The sequence below is a fragment of the Vulpes vulpes genome, chromosome 1 (genome assembly GCF_048418805.1).
Source record: "Vulpes vulpes isolate BD-2025 chromosome 1, VulVul3, whole genome shotgun sequence".
NCBI classification, from domain to species: Eukaryota; Metazoa; Chordata; class Mammalia; order Carnivora; family Canidae; genus Vulpes; species Vulpes vulpes.
Window position 1 is genome coordinate 117,563,738 of NC_132780.1, and position 22,074 is coordinate 117,585,811.

Consider the following 22,074-nt stretch of genomic DNA (forward strand, 5'->3'; position numbering starts at 1 on the left):
AAAAATAAACAGTATAGTTGTGTATCCTACTCTATAAAAGCCCAGCATTACACCAAAGATACAAATATGAAATCAAAGATCAATTAGGAAATTTTAAATAACATTAGCATATGAAAATTATCAAACAAAGATTAATTTTAATACAGACCTTCTATGAGTGTCTGTTGCAAAAAAAAATAAATTTTTCTTCAAAAGGCATGGCATCCTATCAAAATGCTTATGTTTCTTCTAATTTCCCCTTCCCTCCAAGCATATAATTTTTCCCTTATAATCTGAAACATCCTTTAATCTGATGTTATTTGTTTTGCTTTTTGCTGTTTCCTTGGCCAAGTTCTAGACAAATGCAATAAATGAATGCTGATGTAGAAGAAGAGGCCAGTGGATTATAGTCATATTTTATTCTTTTTTAAGGTTTGGCCTCAGAATAAAAGGGTTCTAATAAAAATCAATAATTTGGTAAATCAAACTTCATTCATAATTCCTAAAGGGATAATTTCTTCTGCTTCAATGCATTTGGCATTCGGCATTTCTTATAGTAGATAAACACAAAAATTTTCAGAAACACAGAATATGAATTTGTATCTTTTTCCCCTATGGAAATCCAGGCTAATGAGTTATTTAAAATATTTTTCTTAATATTAAAAAACTAGTACAGAATAGCCTAGATATAGCTAACTTGTTTGTAAAGTAAATAAAATAAGAAATTAATATTAATTAAGCATCTACTATATGTCAGGTAATGTGAAAAAGATTTTTGTTACACTTTCTCTCAATATCTTCATATGCACACACACATACACACAAATATAAGAGTGCTACTGTTACGTTCACTTTTTACAGAAAAGAGAACACAATCACAAAAGAGAACATAATTTGCACCAAATCACATAGCTAGCAAATGAATCAGTCTGGAATACCATTCATACGTTCTGACTTTAGAACCTAGGCTTTTAAGCCACTACATATTCAATCTTTATGGCTACCTTTGGTATTTTGACAGGTCCTTAGTCTAATATTCTAAATGTCAGCTTTAAGATAATATAAAATAATTTAAAAAATAAAATATTTTGGAAGATGTTACCATATAAGAACAAGATTCAGCAGAGTACTTTGATAGATATTTTTTAAAAGACAACACATCCAGAAAAAAAAAATCTCCTATAGATGGGTGGATAACATTCAGTTTGCAACTTGTGACTGAGCCAGCAAAGGATTCTGTGAACAGCTGTTCACTTGGACTATATGACCGGTATGCTGAAAGTGGGCCCAAACTGTGCCCATGCCAAGCCAAATAAGAAGAGAAATAATGATGATTAAAAAACAATTAGATAAATACACCTGAAACTAATATTACACTGCATGTTAACCAAATGGAATTTAAATAAAAACTTAAAAAAATGATATTTATTATTTCATGACATAGTGATATCTCAAAAAGGTTATATCTCTAGGTTTTTTAGAATTATATATTCAGTTTTGTATTCTGTATTTTGTTGATAATTATGATAGTTGTTTGTTGTAGCTCTGTAAGCAATCAAAATGCTGTTCCGATGACCTGTATTGTAGTAGTAGATGGTAACTTGGAATAAATGCAGATAGGGCCTGTGGATCACACTCACTGTCAGCAACATATTTGACAAGAACTAGTTTTCTCAGCATAATCAAGTCATTAATCCAATCTATTCCTCAAATAGGGGCCATAGTACCCAACATGTCATATTTCACAGGTATGCACAGAGCAAATCCTGCAAGTACTTCGTATAAGCAACATCTCCAGATGGCCATTTCCCTGCTAACTCAAATTAAATATTCCCAAGAGAACTATTCACTCTCTTTTCTTTATATCCTTCCTCTGCGTCCAAGGAAGCAGCATGTTAGGAAAACAAGCAAACAAACAAATAAGCAAAATGCCTTCTGGAGTCAAACACGCAAATCTGAATCATAGGACTACCACATATTAACTGTGTGAAACCCGGGGAGTTATTTAATCTTTTCTGCCTCCATTATCTCATCTTTACTGGGGCTCATAATACTCGAGAGGGTTTGTATGAGGTTTGTAGGTGTATGAGTGTCTGCCATCTATGGTAGGTTCTTCAAAATGGGAACTATTGCCTTACGGTGACACTCCATGCTTCTCAAGTGGAAACATGTTTAGGAGAAAGCTTAAATTAACTTTTAAACTCGGTATTGTTTTTCTGTCAAAATTTGAATATTTTTGTCAGATATTATAGTCTTCACCTGTTTAAAAACATTGCCCCATTCTCTTCATCCAGAATTATAATCTGGATACCTTCTTTCTGATTTTACTATTTTCCAGAAACTGACTATACCTTACTTCAGATTATCCTACTTCAGATTATCTTTCCATGATTGAAGATTCCACACATCATTTTTACCCAAAGAATACCTTTAAGAGACTTTCAATCTCAAGGGGAGCAAAGGTCAATAATTCACATCAGCTTCCTTCAAAACTCTTCGTATGACACTTCCTCTACTCTACTATATTTCTTTCTGATGACCGAACACTCTCTCTGTTCTTAAAATTACTTCATTTCCAGAGTACCTGGGTGGCTCAGTGGTTTAGCATCTGCTTTGGCTCCAGTCCTAATCCTGGGGTCCTGGAATGGAGTCCCTGTAGGAAGCCTGTTTCTCCCTCTGCCTATGTCTCTGCCTCTCTGTGTGTATCTCATGAATACATAAATACATTCTTTAAAAAAAATACTTCATTTCCACATAGTCATTGCTTGTTTTATACAACTCCTGCTTTCTTCAAGCTATTGTATTCTTTTCCTCCAGAGCCTCTCCCATTTTTTTCTGCATACCATAACTGACCTTCCAAATAACCAGGGAAATCCCACCTATTCCAGGAGCTCTATGGTATCACTATTTAGAAAGAGAAGCCTTAACTGGGTTCATATCTGCCTTATAGAGCTAGTCTTACCTTCTTAAATCAACTTAGAGAAAAATATCAGTAACTTTCTTCAGTGTATAGATCCCACAATTCCCTCTTTAGGATTCAACTTGACTAAATATATTCTTTTGATGTCATCCTTTCTATCTGTGTATGATGTCTTAATATCTGAGCTTGCACCCTCCTAGAGAGCATATAATGTGTCTGCCTCAAATGGTAGCCCATGCAGAGATGCTTTGAAAACATTACTGAAAGTTGATGAAGAGGGAGATGAACAAAAATGTGGTTTTACTGGCAAACCTGCAAAACACAAAACCTTAAAATTCTAATTTTACCCAAACCGATTCTAGCATCCCATGCCCAGAGGCACTCAAGCAGCAAGGCTGCACAGCTTATGCACACTGCTGTGAAATGCAGACCTCATACAGCAGCCGAGGTATATAAATATGCAAATCATAGATGTATACAGACACAGCCTTCCAATAGAGAACACCAGCTGTCACAGGCAGCAAAATCACTCTGAGGACTTGGCAATGGTGAGTTGGCAAATACCCCCCTGGTTGTTGCTGCCCCATCAATCAAGGGCCATTTGGCCAGGCTGCATTCTTGAACAGGTTTTCCTCCCTCTCTTAATGCAGTGTAACTCAAATAACTTTTCTTTTAAGGTGATAAAATAAGCTGCTATGAAATTTGATCTGAAACAGAGATACAGGGAGTTTATTGTTCTCTGGACATACCCTTTCCTGTATCTTGCTATTTAAAAAATCTAGACTCTTCCCTTCATCCTCTGTCAAACAAAACAATCAGAAACATCAAGCTAATGTTTTGTTTCTCTTTATTAAAGAACTTTTAGGAAAGATTCCTCAGAGACTCTTGAAGACTGTTGTCCCAGAAAACTCTATACTCTCATGTTATCATATGTGATTATGAAATGGAAGTGAAACTGGGAGGATGAAATATAAGAATGATACTGACAAACTGGTATCCCCAAGTCTATGGAAACTCATTTAATAGGGGGGTGAATAAAAAATTTACTTCTTGACAAAAAACAAAGAATGGTTTACAACCATAGAGGCATTCTCAGAGAAGTTAATATGTCATCAATTTTGAATAGCAGTATTATCCAGCAGAGAGTAGATAAATGAAAGTTGCATAGGTTTTTAGATGCTTCAGGATATTTTGCTTTTTTTTTTTCTTGTTTCAGGATGTTAAAGAACAATCCCATTCCCCTCTTCCATGAACCATTCCATCCAGAAGAGTAATGCAAAATTACTGAGCACCTGGGTGGCTCAGTTCGTTAAGCATCTGCCTTTGGCTCAGGACCTGATCCTGGGTTCCCAGGACCCAGTCCCAAGTCCCGCATTGGACTCCCTGCTTGGTGGGGAGTTTGCGTCTCCCTGTGCCCCTCCCCCTGTTTGTGTGCTCTCTCTTTCTCTCCCTCTCTCTCTCTCTCGAATAAATAAATAAAATCTTTAAAAAAAAACTTAAAAAAATTGCCACAAATCATTATCTCTTCAGCAACCAATCAGCATTCAAGAAAGGGATATCTACTCCTCTTTTCTGCTTTGGAGCCTTCTGAAATGCTCTCATTTTTGTTAACTCATAGGCCTGGTACAGCTCTTGTGACTGGATATTGAGTAGAAAATTGTAATTTATCTTTCAGATTTAATATTTTCTCATTGTAGCAAATATTAAAAGAGAAAACATTTTTTATTGGGAAAACTTATTTGATAATTATTAGTTGAGTGATGTTTGCTATACCATTGTAAAGAAGTTGATGATATTTATTGCTGTTTGAAAGATAGAGGGAATAGGATACAGATAATTAGAAAGATTTGCTCCTTCCATACAAAGGTAGGGTGATGATGAATCACAATAAATAAAGACTAAGATTTTCACCAACTGTGAATATTCCTTATACAATTTCACCCTCCATTAAGAACCTGGGTATTACTATTAGAAAGTAATAATTTATTATTACTTTACTACTTATTATTAGTAAGTAATAAGTAATCAATTGTCTTAATTGATCCTTTATCAAGTATTTGATGAACTCACTATTTTCTAAGGTTCTGTGTGGTTTCAAAGAGAAACAAGACAGTCTGTGCATGCTGGGAATTATACTAGTAGAAGAGATTAAGATATGTATTTCAAGGGGGTGCCTGGGTGGCTCAGTGGTTGAGCGTCTGCCTTTGGCTCAGGGCATGATCCCAGGGTCCTGAGATTGAGTCCTGCATCGGGCTCCCTGCAGGGAGCCTGCTTCTCCCTCTGCCTATGTCTCTGCCTTTCTCTCCATGTTTCTCATAAATGAATAAATAAATAAATAATAAATAAATAAATAAATAAATAAATCTTTTTAAAACAAAGATATGTGTTCCAATAGCTATGTTATAAAGTAGAAAATGATATGTGTTAGAGAGAGATAAAGTGCTTCTAGTGCTAGAGAAGAGAGAGCTTGCTAGTGGATGGTACAAGTAAATAAGTCATGATAGAAAAACTACTCTACATAGAGTGTGTAGGGTGATTTTTTAAAACTTCAATGTGAACATGTTATTCCCCCACTTAAAATTTTCAATTGATTTCCATCACACTTGGAATACCCAAAGTATTGAAATACTCTTCAAAAACCAAAGCAGAATAAAACCCTAACGTACCTTTCTAGGACTTATGTATCTTTGCAGCCTCTTATTGTCTTCCATCCCTCCTGCTCACCACATCCCAGCTTCCTGGCTACATGTCCCAATTCTACCTAGAACCCTCTTTCTCACACTCCATGCCTGACTAACTCTACTTTCACAATTTTGGGGAAGAGTTTAATTATCTAGGATATAGAGTATGCACATAAGAAGAAGTTAGCTTTGAACAATATGTTGAGGAAAAATCACTCAGAACTAAACTATTCTGTGCATAGTTGTGAGAAGTTGAAAGTTTTGATACAAAGAATGTTAATATCACATCTATATTTCATAAATATATAGAAGTGATATTCAGGCCAACTTAGAATATAGAAAGATAAGAGAAAGAGACACTTTTTCTTGAAAAAATATGAGAAAGACGTAATGAGGGACTAAATGAGAGAATGTAGAAAAGGTGATTCACAAAAATGTGTGACTGATTGAATGGAAGAGATACATTGAGACAGATGGGCAAGAAGAGTTAGAAGTAGCTCTCCTTTTAGGGAGAGCAATTGTGTCATTATTGAAAAAAAAGGAAATCAGGAGGAAGAGACAGAGATGCTTTGGAGGGTTTTATTTTTTTTAATTTTGACGTGAGCACAATAATCATGTAGTAGCTAGTAGATAGAAAAGAATGCTCGTGAAATATTTCTGTACTAGGATTCTCTACTCCTACATCCTCTTCCCCCAAAGGAAAGGCTGGCACAAAGACTCGCAATAAAACTATACAGATGTTACAGTAAAGATGAGGTCATCAATGGACAGAATTTGAAAAGGCAAAGGAATACAGATAGTTCTGATGAAACATACAGAAAAAAAGACCATACAACCAAAAAATTTCAAGTTGACATAGTCTGAGATACAGAACACTAAGGGCATTATTTCAGGACATAAGAAGAAAAGAGACTGCAAGAAAAAAGAGAATTATTAGCAGCGTATCTAATATATTTTTTTAAAGCATAAATAGAAAAAATTCTAAAAAGATGGGCATTTTAAAAAGAAAGGAACAATGGAAATTCATAAACATAGAATAAGGAAGACTAGGAAAAAATGTCTTAGGCAATTGAGTTGAAAATCAGCCAGTGATGAAAGGAGATTTCTAGAAAGTATGAGGACTCAGCTGAGATTAGCACAACTCTGTAGGGTACTCAGTAAAATATTATGATATCCCATTTCCTAGCAACTTTTAGATAAGATGGAGAAAGAGAATATGGAGTTCCCCATGGCTAGACATTGAAGAAGTCAAATCAAGATAAAATCAAATGGACTTGAATTTAGGGCGTCAGGAAAGAGACCACTGAAATGTCAGCTTGTGGGCTCCAGCTTGGGTAGACAGGCAAATGAATCCAATATTAAAGCATTATCTGAAAAAATCTGACAGAAGGTTTTTATTGTGTTTTGTTTCTTTTGTTTTGAAATCAGGATGGGACTTAGAAATTTATGCAAAAAATTGTTTATTCTACAGTTGTACTGGATTTGAGGGGACTGACAAGGTCTTTTCACATGAAATCTGTTTTTATTCCTCCTCTCCAAGACATTGTAATGTGTGTGTGTGTGTGTGTGTTTGTGTGTGTGTGTGTGTTTAGCATTATCTTTATAATATCTCGTTTAGAAAGAATGTATCTTTGCAAGACATAAGCAATTAAGGCCTTATCATTTTTTAAAATAGATGATTTTACAAGCTTGCTCCCACTATGGAAAAAAAGAAAAAAACAGGAAAACACCCAAGCAAGGGAATGGTGGAGAAAAAAAAAATGGAGGTCGAAGTCACCAAAGAGAAATTTTGTTCTCTGAAAATTTTTCTAAAATCTGTCCTTTCAATAATTATTATTCAATCATTATTTAACAATTTTTAAGCTACTCTCCAAAGATAATACACATGCATACACACACACATTTGGGAACCAAATAACATAAAAATTTACCTATAAAGACAATACTCAAAAACCTACTGTAAAAACAATTTTGATATACTTCATTCTATCTTTTTTTTCCCCCAATGGATGTATGAGTGCATGTGATGTATATATTTATTATAGTTCACAAAATTCAGGTTGTGGTTCATACTTTTTTTGTCACCTGCCATTTCACTTAAGCATAGTTAGCAAATGCTTAATATGTAATAAAATGTTTTACAAAGCATGATAGTCAAAGGCTACTTAGTTGTGTGACTCAGAGTTTTTAGTTGGAAGAAAGAGAAAACATCTCTGGCTGTCTTGTGCAGAGGAGGAATTCACTGTAACTCACAATATCACAGGGAAACCTGCAAAGCCAGGATAGAGCCAAAAAATCATGATGGGAGCATGAATGCCAGTGAATCTGAACATGAGATGCCATAGTTTTCACCATTAACAATATGACTCTCCATCCAGGCAGTGAAACCTCAGTGATACAGGTATTGCCATATATGAACTGACTTTTACAGATGCCACCAATTACCCAAATAGATTCTTTTGGTCTTAAGTTTCTTGTATCCAATAATATCTGTTAATAATTCTAAGTCTTTGTTTCAAGTTTCAAGCCCTGGATCTCATGTCCAAGCCACAGTTTTGAAGGTTGTTTGGATTTTATTTCTGCTTTAACACTGGGTGAGTTTGTCTACATCCCAGTACTGAAAGGATGAAAGTTCCAAACATAGGGGAGAGTGCTTTTGTTAAACTCAACAAGGCTTCAGTTAACATGCTAAGGATTGTGGAACCATATATAGCATGGGGGTACCCAAACCTGAAGCCGTGAATGAACTGATCTACAAGTGTGGTTGTGGCAAGATCAACAAGAAGCGAACTGCCCTGACAGGTAACACACTGATTGCCCAATCTCTACGTAAATATGGCATCACCTGCATGGAGGACCTGATTCACAATATCTATTTTTAGAAAACATTTCAAAGAAGTAAACCAACTTTTTTATGGCCTTTCAAATTATGTTCTCTACGAGGGGGAATGAAGAAAAAGACCACCCATTTTGTAGGAGGTGGAGATGCTGGCAACAGGGAAGACCAGATCAATAGGATTACTCCAAAGATGAACTAAGGTATCTACCATGATTATTTTTGTATTCTGGTCAGTAAATAAATGACTACTTTCAAATGGAAAAAAAATAAATAAACATAGGGGAGAGGTTTGAGTGCTGGCAGCTACTCTCATGTCCATTTTAGTGCTATTTCTGCTTAGGAAATGACCTTCATTTAACTTCCTCATTCCTTATTCTGAATATTTGGGGTGTTTTCATTAAAAATAATTCGGTGATGATCACTTTATACAGAAATCTGTTTGCGTTTCAAAGGATTTTCATGGAAGGAGAATTACTGGGTCAAATGATACAAATATGCTTTAAAACTTTGACAGACATCCATACAATACCCTAGCAAAGTTTCCACTAATTTACACTCTCAACAGGAAGATATAAAAGTGTCAGTTTTCATACTGACTTGCCAATTCAGGCTAGCCACATTTTGTTAACCCTTTCGCAGCATTATTGGTCTAAAAAATAACAATTTATTGCTGTTTTACTTTGCATTTCCATGATTACTAGTAAGGTTTTCACAGTTTTTTATGTTTGCTATTTTCTCGGGTCCTTTTGTAAACTGGTGATTTTATGCCCTTAAGCAAATTTTAATCATATTTACTGTGTTGATATTCTTTCTCTCTTTATTGACCTGGTAAAATGTATTCATATACCAGTGACATTAAAGCTTTATTTTTTACATATTTTGTTTTTAAATCACTTTATCACTTCCTTAATTATATACCTTTATATATACATAGTCAAATGTACTCTTTTTTTCTTTGTGCTCTTTTCACTTGCTATTAAGAAAGCCTTCCTCACTCTCTTAAGGTACATATTTATTGATGTTTCCTCCAGCCTTTTCCTTTGTTTTCTACTTTTAAGTCTTTAAGAGTATTAATTCTCATAAGTGATCAGTAAAAATACAATTCTATTTTTTTCTTTAATTAGCTATTCAAAACCATCTGTTGAATGATCATAACTTTTCCATGATTTTAAATAAATGTAGATCATGTGCGTTCTAATTACACATGGTAGTGTTTTACACATTTCATTTATATCCATAGACTTGGTCATTCTTAAACCAAAAATATGGTCTTTTGATAATTTTATCTTTACAAAATATGTTAGCATCTTGCAGTACAAGAGTTTTCCTGCCCCGATAAAGCAATTTTAAAAATCACTGCTAGCTGTGCCAACTTATTCATAATCATCTTGATAAATTTAGTATAATTTCAATAAAAAAATCCCTCCAAGTAATTTTTAGATACATAAAAATATTCTATATTTACCTTGGGGACAACTGCCACCTTACATCATTTGTGTGTGTCCATTCAAGAATTAAGTATTTCCCTTCCATGAAAAAACAGACAAAAACCAGACACACACAAAAGTCTTTTTCTTTCATTCTCCCAGGTACTGATATTGATTTCTGCATTTAAGTTCTCTGCATTGCTTATTTAATTCATTCTTAAATGTTTTTATATTATTGAAGCTTCGTGAATGGCCATCTTATGGTATATTTTATGAGTTTCTAATAACCCAATGTAGAAACTATTAATTTTATATACTTCTTCAGATAATTGGACAATTTATCAAATGGTTATTGGTGCTAATGTTTTTGGTCATTAATTTATGAGGGTTATTTTTGTGTTTTCAGTTAGTAATTATTTTACCTAAAAATATTGTTAAGTTATTCTCTTCCTTTCCTACAATTAAATATTTTAAATTTATTTTCTTATCCCACTGCACTGACTACAACCTCCAGAATAATGTTAAATAATGATTGTTGGTGGGATGCCTGGGCACCTCAGTTGGTTGAGCATCGGGCTCTTGATTTCAGCTCATACTGTGATCTCAGTTTCATGACACTGAGCCCCGTGTTGGGCTCCATGCTCAGTGGGGAGTCTGCTGCTACACCCTCCCTCTGCCCCTCACCTCTTGTGTGCTCTCTCTCTTACTCTCTGAAACAAATAAATGAATGTTAAAAAAAAAAAGATTGTTGGTTTTCTTGCCTTATTACTGAATTAATTACTGTTGAAACTATCTTTTTTAAAAAAAGATATCAACTACAACCTCGGTTCACTTAAAATGTGAATATTTATATTTCTTTATAATAGATTATGCTTAAAAAATCCTGCTTGATTATGCTACATTTAGCATTTAATACAATTTTGGATTTAACTCACTAATATTTAACCCTGACACCTACCTTAAGTGTTATTAAACCTGGTTTACCTTTATTTTGAAATAATTTCAACTTCACAGAAAAATTGCACAAATAATACAAAGGACTCCCACATATTCTTCACATAGAGACTCTATTCAAGTTTTATCACTTATTAAAACAATGTCTTTAAAAGCAAAATGGTCTAATGTAAGCTCACATATTATACCCAGATATATCACATCTCGAGCTTCCTCCAGTCTGGGGAAGTTCCACTGTCTGTCCTTACTTATAGAACCTTGACACATGTAAATTACAGGCCAATTTTTCTATAGAATGTCCTTCATTTGGATGTGCCTAATGTCTTCTTATGACTAGAGGCAGGTTTTGATAGAAATATCGCAGAAATGATGCTATATTCTGCTCATAGCATGTTATCATTCGGCACATGATACCAATTTGTCCTATTACTGGTAGTATTAACTCTGAATGGTATCAACTAGATTTTTATACCTTTTAAAATTTTTCTTCCCTTAATAAATAGTACTTAATAGTTTGTGGGGAGCTACTTTGAGATTATGCAAAAATCTCTGTCCTTATTTCACTTTTATCTACTAGTTTTAGAATGCATTGATCTTTCTTGCCTGAACTGATTATTTCTGCAATGGTGGCAAATGATATTTTCAAATACCATCATTCCTTCTGCATTTATTAGTTGACATTCTATTATTGTAAGAAAGAGCTTTATAGTCTCTTTATTGAACAGCCATTATCTAGTTTATATCAGCATTATTATATGTGGCTATCGCTTATTTTGATTACCAAATTGTCCCAGAATTGGCTAGTGGAAATCTCTTTTAAGCTGGCTTCTGTATACATTTGGTATGTTGAATTTTTCTTTGAGATCTTCCTTGCTTAACGACACAAAAGTGTTCCAAGTTCATTTTGTTCCTTCCTTGTCCCAGTCCTGGAATCATCTATTTCTCTAAGTAAACTTTGTTTACTGGGGAGTGATATTTTATTTTCAATTTTTTTTAAATTGAGTATGGTTGATATGCAATTTTCACTAGTTTCAGGTGTACAACAAATGAATCAAGATCTCTATACTTTATTCTATGCTCATCACAAGTGTAACTACCCCTTGCTGCCATACAACAATATTACAATATTATTGACTATATTCCCCATATTGTGCTTTTTATACTTGTGACTTACTCATTCCATGACTGGAAGCCTTATCTTTCACTCTAATTTACCTGTTTTGCCCATTTCCCTGCAACTATCTTAGCTATTGTAAACAATGCTGTGATAAACATAAGGCTGCATACATCTTTTCAAATTAGTGTTTTCATTTTCTTTGGTTAAATACCCAGTACTAGAATTATTGGGTCATATGGTATTTCTATTTTAAATTTTTTGAAGAACTTCCATATTGTTTTCCACAGTGGCTGTACCAATTTACATTTCAATTTATAATGTACTGTACTAACAGTATGTGAAGGGTCCTATGTCTCTGTATTGTCACCAACACTTGTTATTTCTTGTCTTTTTGATAATAGCCCTTCTGACACATGTAAAATCATATCTCACTGTGATTCTGATTTGCATTTCCCTGATGGTGAGTGATGTTAAACATCTTTTCATGTGTCTGTTGGCTATCTTCTTTAGAAAAATGTCTATTCTGTTTCCCTGCCTATTTTTAATCAGATTGTTTGTTTTTTGGGTGTTGTATTGTATATATTCTTCATATATTTTGCATATCATTTGCAAATATCTTCTCTCATTCAGTAGGCTACTTTTTTGATTTGTTGATGGTTTCCTATGCTGTGTAAAAGCTTTTTATTTTATTTTAATTTTATTTTATTTTTTAATTTTTGTTTTTGTTCCCTTGTCTTAGAGATATATCTAGAAAAATGTAGCTATGGCTGATGTCAAAGAAATCACTGCCTTTGTTAAGACCGATATTCTAAAACCAACATCTGGATGCTAGGTATGTTGACTGCTACTGAGCTTTAATTGTTCTGAGGCCCTCTCAGTGGGAGGCTAGAAAATATACACATATGTATACATCTATTTATCTTTTGTTAAAACTCATGAATAAACACTAGTAATTCTAATTTTGATCCAATACCATTCAGTTTATTTTAGCTTTCCCTTTTCCATATTTATACTCTCTTCTTCAACAATGAAAAAATGGTTATTATTATCCTCAATATATTTATTTTCTCAATTTTCTTGAATGTAGCTAAGGTCCTAATCTTCCATGACTGTCTCCTCACTTCAATGTCCTTTTTTTTTTTTTGAGCCCTGAACCCTGTAGTGTTGACACTCCACTTCAGTAGGCCCTGGCACAGGTTGAGTTGCTTTCCCACTACACTTGAACTTGCCTATTAGCTTTTTGATTGAGAATAAGGAATAATTGTGTTCCGTATGCTTTGTCACTGAAACAGACCTAAGATTTGACAAATTTAAAGGCAAATCATCTCATTGTCCAAAAATAAATGTTACCTATTTAGAGCAAACTGACAACAATTAAAGTATATTAAAAATATATATAAGTTTAATATTTTTAAGAATATACAGGTCCTTTTGGGAGAAGGTTATTTATTTGTTTTTGGTAATGTATAGAAAACATAAATGCTACAGATGACGGCAATTCAGGGTAGCTTACAGGGTTATTTAAAGATATTAGAAAGGAGGGACACCTGGGTAGCTCAGTGGTTGAGCATCTGCCTTTAGCTCAGGGCACCGGGGTCCTAGGATCAAATGAGTCCTGCACTGGGCTCCCTGCAGGGAGCCTGCTTCTTCCTCTGCCTGTGTCTCTGTCTCTCTCTCTGTCTGTCTCTCATAATAAATAAATACAATCTTTAAAAAAATTAAAAATATTAGAAAGGGTAGCTATCCTTATCTTAATAGGTAAAATATCTGTGTAAAAACTGGTCCATCTGTCAGCTGTTACATATAATATTATATAAATGTAAGAAAAATAATCTGTAGTGCACACTGGATATAGCTAAAGCATCTAGTGTATGCAGTTCCAAAGTAGAATAAATGCCCACTCCCAAAGTCTTCCTGAGTACCACAAGAATTCTGACCATAATGCATTAAGACTGGCATAATGATTCAAGATTCATATACTGATTCAAGCTACCTGTCTTCCGGTAGCTTTCTTCTTTTCATGGAGTCTGGATTTTTACACTGAGCCAACTCTGGATTCTAAAATAACTCTCCTATTTTTTGTCATCCTCAAGAAGGACAAATGCAAGTTAGAATAGAAAGTATGTGGATGTAAATAGTTGATTTATTTTGATGGCTAAAAGTGGGCTGCAGATACATATGGAAAGCTTGGAGATCATAATTAATTTTAGGTGGATGAGCTTGGTTTATATAAAATTTGGAGTCCTTACCACAGGTGGAATATCAGCTTAAAACTCCAAACATAACAGAAGCTCTGAAAACTAAGAATTTATCATTTTGTAAGAGACAATTATAATTTTAAGGGAAATCTCCACTTGTAAGGGTATCTCCCTTGCTGTACCAGGAAGAGGGGGTTGATTCTCCATCTCTAGAAACACTATCAGTGAAGAAGGCAATGAGTTAGCTCTGTACAATAACCTTAACTCTTGTTTACTGTGTTTTTCCTGGTAAGCTACCACAACTGACTCACCACTTCCAACGCGTTTTGTCTTTAGCTGAAGTTGGCATGTAAGGTGATAGCTTTGGCCATTTTGGGGAGTTCCTTGGTATTCTTGGGTCTCTTGCATGTATACAGAAGGTATACATGTTATTAAACTTTTGTTTGTTTTTCTCCTGCTGTTTTGTCTCATGTCAATGTGATTCTTAGAATAACTGGAAGAACTCTGAAGGATACATAAAACTTTTTCCTCCCCAACAAAGTAATCTTCTCAAATGTTTTAGCCCCAAAGAGTCACTTCTTCCCATTACAAGAGCTGTCTGATTGCTGATGTGGATAGTGATGTCCTTAAAGTCAGAACCTGGTCTTTTAATAGCTAATCAAGAGGCTATTGTCTGAAAAATTAAGCTGAAGAGTAGGAAAATTAGATTTCAGCATATAAACTCCAAATGAGAATTCCAGTTAATCACTAAAATTCTCAATAATCAACAGAATTAACCCCAGATCAAATCCAACTAAAGAAGATTTAAAATTCTTTATTTTACTAGGTTGTGTTAAAAATGTAAAGAGCTCCAGGCTAAGTTCAATTAGAATGCAGTGGCAAACATTTTATATGAAATTTTGTAGACAATGTTAAGTTACTGAAAAAATAATCACTGCAACATGATGCTGATTAGAGAAGGGAAAGGAGAAAGGTGGAAAGGAAAGGGGAATAAAGGAAGTACAACAGTCACTTTCTTTACCTGAAAGAGATAAATATCAAGACCCCCCAGTGCATGCCTGAAACCATGCATAGTTCCAAACCTAATATGCATTGTGTTTTCTTTTATATATACATACATACTTATGATTAAGGTTAATATGTAAATTTGGCATAGTAAGACATTAGAAATAATAAAAAACAGTTATAACAGTATATTGTAATAAAAGTTATGTGAATGTGGTTTCCCTCTCTCTCAAAGTATTCTATTGTATTGTAGTCACCCTTTTTCTTGTGATAATATGAGATGATGAAATGCCTATGTGATGAGATGACATAGTGAGGTGAATGACATAGACATTGTGATGTTAGGCTACTATTGACCTCTGACTCTGCCAGAAATGTCAGAAGGGGGCATTCCTGGGTGGCTTAGCGGTTAAGCTCCAGCCTTTGGCCCAGGGCGTGATCCTGGAGTCCCGGGATTGAGTCCCACATCGGGCTCCCTGCATGGAGCCTGCTTCTCCCTCTGTCTACATCTCTTCCTCTCTCTCCCTCTGTCTCTCATTAATAAATAGATAAAATCTAAAAAAAAAAAATGTCAGAAGGAAGATCATGTGTTTTCAAACCACAGATGAATGTGGCTAACTAAAACTGTGGAAAACAAAATGGGATAAAAGGGGACTACAGTAATGAAAGAAGGTAAGAAAAGAGAGATTATGAGATATAAGGGGGACATTTACTTGGAGTTCTGGGTAATACATTCAACTCTAGGTAACACATTCCAGGTGAAAATTAGGAATGTTTAATAGGATTTAAATGCTTCTTTTTTTTTTTTTTGGATTTAAATGCTTCTAAGAATTTAAATCCTAGAAACAATTAGTGCTAGACTAGTATTCATGAAAAAAAAAATTGTTTCCTAAGACTTGACCTTTCAATTCTTTTTTTTTTTTTGACTTTTCAATTCTTAAATTAAAAAGGAATCTACATGTTGGCAAATTGAATTTAAATAGAATATTTAATTTTTTTTAAGTAATACAAAATAAAAACGAATCTACAGACATTACAATTGTAAGTCAAAATGAATATTCTAAAGTGAATGAGGTACAGGAAATCTGGCTTTTTAAGCATGTGGATTTGAGGGGGAATAAAGGCCAAATACAATCTTACAAGGAAGGAGTCCCACTTTTGTATTTTTTTCTATAATTACATTGGTTTAGTTAAGGTAATTATTTAATAAATTTCCTTACATGTAATAAATTCTCAGTAAATCATGTATATGATTTGCATCACAGAAGTTGAGAAAAATGTCTGGGATTCTATTTAATATTATAGTGAAAAAAATATTATAGTGAAATTTAAATATTGATTTAGAAATACATTTCAAAAACCAAAAATGTTTTAAAAAAAACTCCAATGCTTTATGCAGAATAGGCTATTTTTATAACAATGGAAACCAAATTAGAACAGCTTAAAAAGAGAAAAAAGACTCAACATGGAAATGACCATTCTAGTATAGGTACTGGGGGAAGTATAATGAATAAAAATGTGAAAATATAATAAATGTAGCAAGGATGGTGAATAAGATGTTTATTTATAAAGATTTTATTTATTTATTTGAGAGAAAGAGAGAGAGAGTGAGCAAGGGGATGAGCAGAGGAGGGAAAAGGAGAGGGAAAGAATCTCAAGCAGACTTTGCACTCAGTGTGGAACCTGACTTGGGGTTTGATCTCACGACCTGGAGATCATGACCTGAGCTGAAACCCAGAGTCTGATGCTTAATGACTGAACCACCCAGGTGCCCCTGAATGAGATATTTAAAAACAAGATTCACATTTTTAAAATCCTATCATGTTAGGGTGTCATTTGCATTCACATACATGTGGAGATTCCTAATGCTATAGTCAAAAGAAAAAAAGAAGTCATTTGGGGGGCCACTATTCCTAGCACTCAAGAATATCTGTTTTTAACAAGGACACAGGTTTATTTATTTATTTATTTGTTTGTTTGTTTGTTTATTTATTTATTTATATTTTTTCTATTATAAGGCTCTAGTACTTGCTCCACAGAGCTTTATATACAATTCGATGCTGCACCATACAGCAAAATGAGCAGCCAACAGCAGCAAATTCTTCTCACTAGTTGTTTAGGTCCCTAGAACAGTAGTTCTCAGTTTTCCACATGGATCTGAATCACATGCAGAACACAGAGTATTTGCAAATTTTGGCTGTATTCCCAGGGATTCTGGTTCAATTGTTCTGGGAGTGGTTTTCAGGAATCTACATTTTGACAAGTATAATAAACCAAAATGTTGATTTTGTTGGAGGTTAGACAAGGATCACATAAAGAGAAACATAGTCATAATTCAAATACCTCCATTTGTGTCATGATCAGGAAAAACAGACCATAGGAGGATAACATTTAGAGAAAAATATGGACATTATTAATAGGAAAGATGTCAAAGTACTCTGTTTATTAAAGTTAATGTTTTTTAAATCTTTTGTCACAGAATCTTTAAAGAAGGTGGTGTGGGAACCAAAATATCTGGCTTTAGAAATGAGTCCTACCATTCATTAAGTATCTCAGATGCATGTTTATGTTTGAATAGCTTTGGGTTCCACAGATGCAACATTTAATACCATTAATCACAAGTCAACCAGAGATCATTACTGATTTGTACATTTGCTGATGCAAAACTGTCACTTGTGTACCTCATGAGAAAGGTGTGTAGAGATGCCATTTAGCTAAAGACTGAGTTTAGTGAACCATGTAGCATATTTATTTCACACAGGATATTTTATGTGTAATGACCCTCATGAACTGACAAAAACTTAGAAAATGTTGGAAATGTTAAATAGTCACTAATGTGATGGGAATACATACAAAAGGAAAGGAGGTTTCCAGGGAAAATGAAACATGAAAAACATAAGGGGGTACAAATACTTAAAAATTTATACAGGTGAGATTTTTGAAACCTAGAGCAGTTTTTATGTTTCCTTTTTCTTTTTTTTTTAAAGATTTTATTTATTTATTCATGAGAGACAGAGAGAGAGAGAGACAGAGACAGAGACAGAGACAGAGACACAGCCAGAGGGAAAGCAGGCTCCATGCAGGGAGCCCGACGTGGGGCTCAATCCCGGGTCTCCAGGATCAGGCCCTATACTGAATGCAGGCACTAAATCACTGAGCCACCCAGAGATCCCCAGTTTTTATGTTTCAACCATTCCCCCTCCTCAGCTTTGATACCTGAAAATGGACAGTTTTGGAAGAGAGATTTTTTTCTTTCCACAGAACTAGGCTAGGTAAGCAGTCTCAGAGGGCCTAGGATGTTACCATGAAATTTAAGGTATTTTTCAATCAACCTGTTCTCGGTCTCATGTCCAATGAGATTAGTTTTAGGAGTATTTGAAAGTGTAACACTATCTGAAATTGAATGACATTATGCAAGAACATTTCTGCCAATAATCTTAAGGTACACAATTCTTCTGGAGCAGTGGTTCTCAAAGTATGGTCTTTGTATCAGTGGCATTATTATCACCTGTAATGTGTTGGAAATGCATATTCTCAGCCCCTGACCCCAGAACTGCTTAATCAGAAACTCTGGAAAGGTCCCTCCAATCTAAAATTTAACAAACTCTCTAAGTGTTGGTGGAGCATGCTGCATATCCCCCTTAAATATTCTTAATAAAGCTCTCTAAGGACTTTAAGAAGATGCTAGTCTAAGAAGCCCATTAGAATCCTAAAGAAGTAAAGCTGAAGACTGGATGCTAAGGAAAGTGACAACTGAGAAAATGGACAGGAAGGATCTAAAATAAAAGCTGAAAGAGTCCAACACAAGGGTTAATAGGCAATAAGTGGAAGCAGGTGTTAGACTCTGGGCAACAGCCCTACAGCCAAAGTAAGTCTTATGACAGAATCAGAAACAGTAGAAACAGCATGGTTGCTGTCATCGTCATCATATCACCATCATCATCATCACCATCATCATCACCAACATCATCATCATCACCATCCTCATCATCACCATTATTAGCATCTTATTGGGTGAAAACACATGATATCCAGACACTGGATTAAGGCCTTACATAGATCATCTAATTTAATCCTTACAATAAATTTGGGAAGATTTAAAATTTAAATTTTATCTCTATTTTATATATGTCAAACCTGAGCTTTAGAGAAATTAAGCAGTTTATCACCAAACTTATTTAAATATTTTTTTTAATTTTTATTTATTTATGATAGTCACACAGAGAGAGAGAGAGAGAAAGGCAGAGACATAGGCAGAGGGAAAGGAGGCTCCATACCGCTGCGCCACCCAGGGATCCCCCACCAAACTTATTTAAATAATAAGAAAGAAAACTGAGATTTAAAGCAGGCAGTGTGACTTCAAGGCCCACATTGTTAATTGCTATATTTTCTTGGTATCTCATTAGCATCTGGTAACTAAAGATAGCCTCACCATTAGGTAAGGAAAAAAAATATTTATTTAATGACTAGTTAAACTGGATTAACAGAAACCACAGAGGGTGCACAAGGCAGAATCTGAAAAACTCAAAAGACTCTCATTTCGAAGGAAGGTGCTATGGGGTTGGAGGGAAGAAGAATGGCAGCCATTCCCAGAAACAGGATCTTTGATGTGAAAATGTAGGGTTGAGGCATGGAGTGGGAATAGTATGAACAAAACAGGATGATGGGATGGAATCACTGATATAATTGCAAGGTTTAATATCCTAATGGGGAGTGGATCAGCCATCTGGTGCTAGATATAAAATGCCAACATCCATATAATTGTCAAAAAAAAATCCCCCCTGACTCAGGCTCAAGGAGGAGACGATCCTTTCTCATCTCTTTTACAAGTATAAACTTTGTTGCTCTTTTTTTCTTCCACAGCAATGTGATTAAAACAAAACAAAACAAAACACCACACTAGTATCTTGAATCACACAGATATGGGTTTGAAATCCTGTGCTAAACCAACAGGCAGCCTTGGGCTGGCTCCTTATTGTGTCTGAACTTTAAGCTTTTGCATATTTATAATAAAGTAATTAATACCTACTTAATAATAATATTATTAAAAACAAATGGGAAAAACTGTAGGGGTTCAGAAAGAGTTGCCCCAGGATTTGTACCTTTGGCATGCAGATTATTTAGAGCTAAAAATAATCAAGGCTCAAAGACTCAGGAAGAAATGTTGACCTTCCCCCTAACTGCTTTAAAGAATTTAGGTAGAAAAAAAAAAAAAAAGGAATTTAGATAGAGTACCTGCTCCAGCAAGAGAGCTAGCACCATAAATAACTATATTCTAATATGAACTATGTGTGGTAGATAAGGAGGAACCAAGCACTAATTGGTCAAAGTCCTCCCTATGTCCCATTGTTTCTGGATGGGCCAGCATTTACTCATTTTTTTTTCTTCTGTGAATTGCTTTCTTTTCCTTTGAAGACCCAGATGAATAGCCCCTTCTGTTAATTCAGGATGGTATATATACATACATATATATATATATATATATATATACACCAAATATATATATATACCAAATATATATATATATATATATCTCATTTTGCCTGTCCTTGGAATCTCAAGTCTATATGGATCCCCATACATATGAAATTCAATTTGATATTCTCCTATTAATCTATTTCATGTCAATTTAATTCATAGGCCAGTTAGAGGAACCTTAAAGGTTTCCCAATGGACTAAATAGTACCTGGCACTCGATAGGCTCTTCTCCATTACTTAATATTAATTTATTAAATTTAACTTATGCCAACATGGTATGAAGGTACATGCAAGTATGGTCGAACTTATTTCTACCTCTAATCCCTTTAGGATTAGTACATTTAGTTCATACCTAAAATGCACATAGATAAATAACCAAAAAATTAAAAAAAAAGAGGAAGAGGCATCTGGTGCTAAGATCTGACTTAAATATAAATATGGCAGTTTTAAAAGTCATAACAATAAATGTCCCTTCCAGTAGAAAATTTGATTCCTGGTCTGCTTGGCTCCAAACTACTCACTCGTTGAACTCTTAATGTAATCTTGAGCAAGTAACTTAAATTTAATGAATTTCTGTTTCCTCATCTAGAAACAAAGGACTATAATATACTCAAATTGCGTAATTTTATTTAGTATGGTACAATACAAATTTTCTAGTTGTGGTCTCTAGTGGCTTTCCGATGACATTAAAGGCTGTAAAGGTGTTAAAATTGTGTAGGAATCTCATAATATAATATGGACCTGGTCATTCAATAAAATCTTTCTAAGGAGCTTTAAGAAAACCAGTTAACTCCACTCCTTCTGCCATGGCATGGGGTAGAACTTCTGTTTTGAGGAGGGTGTATGTGTGAGACAGAGATAGAGGGAGAGAGAGAGGAAAGAAAATATATGTCCTACTTGTGTTTTTGAGGGAGCTGGTAAATTAACCTATTTGTATATTTACACATCTCTGGTTATGTTTACACATTTAAATGGACTGCCTCGGATCCAAGCCCTGCAGCATCGTGTTATGAAGCTCTAGCTTCATAAACTACAAGGAAAACATTCTATGCCTTGACTGTGAGAGGAACTTTGCAAGTCAGTAGACATGCCTTTTACAAGCAATAAAATGAAGCTGTCAGCCATTGCAAATGGACCAAGATAGAGGTCACATGACTAAACCACCTCTGGACCAGGCAGTCTCTGATGTATTTTACTCCAGTTTCAATCTATTAATCAGAGGAGTTGAGAGAGCAATAATTTAAACGCTGCAATAATCAATTCCATAACACATTAATAGAAACTACAGTCAAACTTTCCCACACCACTGACTACATTGGAATCCTGACAGGAGCCCTAGGGCCATGCTTAATTTGCATTAAATTTACATAAAATTGTAAATCAAGAATACATGAACACAGCCCTAATATTTGTTAGTGCTTAGATCTTTCCTGATAGATGGATTGAAACTGCTGGTGGTTTGACTTTGCTTGCAAT

General features: G+C 34.5%; 1 protein-coding gene across 3 annotated transcripts in view; it reads right to left on the reverse strand.

Annotated features, from left to right (window-relative positions):
• Positions 1-22,074, reverse strand: part of LSAMP (limbic system associated membrane protein) — a 639,835-nt gene that overhangs the window by 280,175 nt on the left and 337,586 nt on the right. The window lies entirely within an intron of this gene.